Genomic DNA, 5000 nt, shown 5'->3' on the forward strand with positions numbered 1-5000 from the left:
CAGGATATTCCATTAAAGAGCAGTTTTACATCAGCACATTGATTCCTCCTGCACTAATCTGTCTCGTATCTCTTGTCTCGTGTCTCGTATCTCTTGTCTCGTGTCTCGTATCTCTTGTCTCGTGTCTAGTATCTCTTGTCTCGTGTCTACTATCTCTTGTCTTTTGTCTCGTGTCTAGTATCTCGTGTCTCGTGTCTAGTATCTCTTGTCTCGTGTCTAGTATCTTGTGTCTAGTGTCTAGTATCTCTTGTCTCTTGTCTGGTGTCTAGTATCTCTTGTCTCGTGTCTCGTATCTCTTGTCTCGTATCTCGTGTCTAGTATCTCTTGTCTCGTATCTCGTGTCTAGTGTCTCGTGTCTAGTATCTCTTGTCTCGTGTCTCGTGTCTCGTGTCTAGTATCTCTTGTCTCGTATCTCTTGTCTCGTGTCTAGTATCTCTTGTCTCGTATCTCTTGTCTCGCGTCTCGTATCTCTTGTCTCGTGTCTAGTATCTATTGTCTCGTATCTCTTGTATCGTGTCTCGTATCTCTTGTCTCGTGTCTCGTATCTCTTGTCTCGTGTCTAGTATCTCTTGTCTCGTGTCTCGTGTCTAGTGTCTCTTGCCTCGTGTCTCATATCTCTTGTCTCGTATCTCTTGTCTCGTGTCTAGTATCTCTTGTCTCGTGTCTAGTGTCTCGTCTCATGTCTAGTATCTCTTGTCTCGTCTCGTGTCTAGTGTCTCGTGTCTCGAGTCTCGTGTCTCGTGTCTCTTGTCTCTTGTCTCTTGTCTCTTGGCTCGTGTCTCATGTCTAGTATATCTTGTCTCGTATCGAATGCTAATGGCATAGATCAAAAGTAGTCTGGTTACAATGGAGACTGCCAAGACATAGATTACCTAGAGAAGATTACCTTGTTGACAATGTCTGCTGAGACTGCCATGACATAGATTACCTAGGTGACATCGTCATGCTGAGACTGCCATGACATAGATTACCTAGGTGACATCGTCATGCTGAGACTGCCATGACATAGATTACCTAGGTGACATCATCATGCTGAGACTGCCATGACATAGATTACCTAGGTGACATCGTCATGCTGAGACTGCCATGACATAGATTACCTAGGTGACATCGTCATGCTGAGACTGCCATGACATAGATTACCTAGGTGACATCGTCATGCTGAGACTGCCATGACATAGATTACCTAGGTGACATCGTCATGCTGAGACTGCCATGACATAGATTACCTAGGTGACATCGTCATGCTGAGACTGCCATGACATAGATTACCTAGGTGACATCGTCATGCTGAGACTGCCATGACATAGATTACCTAGGTGACATCGTCATGCTGAGACTGCCATGACATAGATTACCTAGGTGACATCGTCATGCTGAGACTGCCATGACATAGATTACCTAGGTGACATCGTCATGCTAACATAATTCAGAGTCGTCATGATGCAGCTGTTCGTCTTTACGGGTCACTGCAGTAATATTAGTAGTAGCCTCCTCAGTCAGCTGCTGTGCTCAGCTGACCCGATGAAGTGATCCCGGAGAAACATGCTGATCTACAGACTGATTTCTGACAACAGTCAGCTCCTCTTAATTGTGGCGCCGCACGTCTACAACTTCGGGGACATTTAAAACAGGCTAATAAGCAAGCTGTTTTTTCCTGGTCAGTGAAGGAAAAGACATCTCGGTACAACAGTCACAGGAGCCTCACAGCTGATCAAGTCACTGCCTGGCGACCAGAACGTTTGTAATAACTAGTTAGTTATTCTATTCCAGTTTCATTTCCTGGAGAGTACGCCTAGTGGTTAGAGTGTAGAGGCGGCAGGGTAGCCTAGTGGTTAGAGTGTAGATGCGGCAGGGTAGCCTAGTGGTTAGAGTGTAGAGGCGGCAGGGTAGCCTAGAGGTTAGAGTGTAGAGGCGGCAGGTAGCCTAGTGGTTAGAGTGTAGAGGCGGCAGGGTAGCCTAGTGGTTAGAGTGTAGAGGCGGCAGGGTAGCCTAGTGGTTAGAGTGTAGAGGCGGCAGGGTAGCCTAGTGGTTAGAGTGTAGAGGCGGCAGGGTAGCCAAGTGGTTAGAGTGTCGAGGCGGCAGGGTAGTCTAGTGGTTAGAGTGTAGAGGTGGCAGGGTAGTCTAGTGGTTAGTGTCGAGGCGGCAGGGTAGCCTAGTGTTTAGAGTGTAGATGCGGCAGGGTAACCTAGTGGTTAGAGTGTAGAGGCGGCAGGGTAGTCTAGTGGTTAGAGTGTAGATGCGGCAGGGTAACCTAGTGGTTAGAGTGTAGAGGCGGCAGGGTAGCCTAGTGTTTAGAGCGTTGGACGAGTAACTGGAAGGTTGCAAGTTCAAACCCCCGAGCTGACAAGGTACAAATCTGTCGTTCTGCCCCTGAACAAGGCAGTTAACCCACTGTTCCTAGGCCGTCATTGAAAATAATAATTTGTTCTTAACTGACTTGCCTAGTTAAATAAAGGTAAAATAAACATAAAACATGTTTACATTTTCTGAATTGGCAGATGCTCAATATTCAAATTTGAATATGAGATCCAACGACCTACAAGACAGATCGGGTTCAGGTTAGGAGCGTCGCGGAGGATGTACGCCCTCTGACGTGAGACAGGCGAAAGGAACAACGTTTGATGTGTGACCATCAGATAACAATCCAGACCCTGGAGACGCCCCGCTCACCACACAACGTTGCCTCAAAAGTTGTGTCCTAAACATTTCATCAACAATCCTTCAACAATCCATCAACAGTCCTTCAACATTCCTTTAACACTCCTTCAACATTCATTCAACAATCCTTCAACACTCCTTAAACATTCCTTCAACATTCCTTCAACATTCCTTAAACAATCCTTCAACAATCCATCAACAGTCCTTCAGCAATCCTTCAACAGTCCTTCAACACTCCTTCAACATTCCTTTAACACTCCTTCAACATTCATTCAACAATCCTTCAACAATCCATCAACATTCCTTCAACAATCATTCAACATTCCTTCAACAATCATTCAACATTCCTTTAACACTCCTTCAACATTCATTCAACAATCCTTCAACAATCCATCAACATTCCTTCAACATTCCTTCAACAATCATTCAACATTACTTCAACAATCCTTCAACAATCCATCAACATTCCTTCAACAATCATTCAACATTCCTTCAACAATCATTCAACAATCCTTCAACAATCCATCAACATTCCTTCAACATTCCTTAAACAATCCTTCAACAATCCATCAACATTCCTTCAACAATCATTCAACATTCCTTCAACATTCCTTAAACAATCCTTCAACAATCCATCAACATTCCTTCAACAATCATTAAACAATCCTTCAACAATCATTCAACAATCCTTCAACATTCCTTTAACACTCCTTCAACATTCATTCAACAATCCTTCAACAATCCATCAACATTCCTTCAACATTCCTTAAACAATCCTTCAAAAATCCATCAACAGTCCTTCAGCAATCCTTCAACAGTCCTTCAACACTCCTTCAACATTCCTTCAACAATCATTCAACATTACTTCAACAATCCATCAACATTCCTTCAACAATCATTCAACATTCCTTCAACAATCATTCAACAATCCTTCAACATTCCTTTAACAATCCATCAACAATCATTCAACAATCATTCAACATTCCTTCAACAATCCATCAACATTCCTTCAACAATCCTTCAACATTCCTTCAACAATCCTTCAACAATCCTTCAACATTCCTTCAACAATCCATCAACAATCATTCAACAATTCTTCAACATTCCTTCAACAATCCATCAACATTCCTTCAACAATCCATCAACATTCCTTCAACATTCCTTCAACAATCCATCAACAATCATTCAACAATCCTTCAACATTCCTTCAACATTCCTTCAACAATCCATCAACATTCCTTCAACAATCCTTCTACATTCCTTCTACATTCCTTCAACAATCCTTCAACATTCCTTCAACAATCCTTCTACATTCCTTCAACATTCCTTCAACAATCCTTCTACATTCCTTCAACATTCCTTCAACAATCCTTCAACAATCCTTCTCTACATTCCTTCAACAATCCTTCTACATTCCTTCAACAATCCTTCAACATTCCTTCAACAATCCTTCAACAATCCTTCTCTACATTCCTTCAACAACCCTTCAACAATCCTTCTACATTCCTTCAACATTCCTTCAACAATCCTTCTACATTCCTTCAACATTCCTTCAACAATCCTTCAACAATCCTTCAACAATCCTTCTCAACATTCCTTCAACATTCCTTCAACAATCCTTCAACAATCCTTCTCTACATTCCTTCAACAACCCTTCAACAATCCTTCTACATTCCTTCAACATTCCTTCAACAATCCTTCTACATTCCTTCAACATTCCTTCAACAATCCTTCTCAACAATCCTTCAACATTCCTTCAACAATCCTTCTCAACATTCCTTCAACAATCCTTCTCAACATTCCTTCAACAATCCTTCTCAACATTCCTTCAACAATCCTTCAACATTCCTTCAACAATCCTTCTGGGATCTCTACCAGCGACATGACAATATGAAAGGTGACTAAGTGTTAGTGAATTCCTCCAGAACCCCAGAAGGCTGGGATCTCTACCAGCTACATGACAATATGAAAGGTGACTAAGTGTTAGTGAATTCCTCCAGAACCCCAGAAGGCTGGGATTTCTACCAGCGACATGACAATATGAAAGGTGACTAAGTGTTAGTGAATTCCTCCAGAACCCCAGAAGGCTGGGATCTCTACCAGCTACATGACAATATGAAAGGTGACTAAGTGTTAGTGAATTCCTCCAGAACCCCAGAAGGCTGGGATCTCTACCAGCTACATGACAATATGAAAGGTGACTAAGTGTTAGTGGATTCCTCCAGAACCCCAGAAGGCTGGGATCTCTACCAGCTACATGACAATATGAAAGGTGACTAAGTGTTAGTGAATTCCTCCAGAACCCCAGAAGGCTGGGATCTCTACCAGCTACATGACAA

At 42.7% G+C, this 5000-nt stretch overlaps 1 protein-coding gene and 1 long non-coding RNA gene across 3 annotated transcripts in view; one reads left to right on the forward strand and one right to left on the reverse strand.

Annotated features, from left to right (window-relative positions):
• The window catches only part of LOC118402472 (receptor-type tyrosine-protein phosphatase F), a 359072-nt gene that overhangs the window by 241567 nt on the left and 112505 nt on the right, over positions 1 to 5000 (reverse strand). The gene's annotated exons all lie outside the window — the stretch shown is intronic.
• LOC127910911 (uncharacterized) overlaps positions 3854 to 5000 on the forward strand; it is a 2341-nt gene continuing 1194 nt past the window's right edge. Inside the window, exons 1-3 of one of the 2 annotated variants that reach the window (XR_008076719.1) lie at positions 3854 to 4633; positions 4709 to 4858; positions 4934 to 5000. The exon at positions 4934 to 5000 is cut by the window's right edge and continues 8 nt beyond it. This is a non-coding gene — a long non-coding RNA (uncharacterized LOC127910911). The remainder of the gene's footprint in view (positions 4634 to 4708; positions 4859 to 4933) is intronic. The other variant, XR_008076718.1, reaches the window with a different exon arrangement.

Source organism: Oncorhynchus keta, chromosome 23 (assembly GCF_023373465.1).
Source record: "Oncorhynchus keta strain PuntledgeMale-10-30-2019 chromosome 23, Oket_V2, whole genome shotgun sequence".
Taxonomy (NCBI): Eukaryota; Metazoa; Chordata; class Actinopteri; order Salmoniformes; family Salmonidae; genus Oncorhynchus; species Oncorhynchus keta.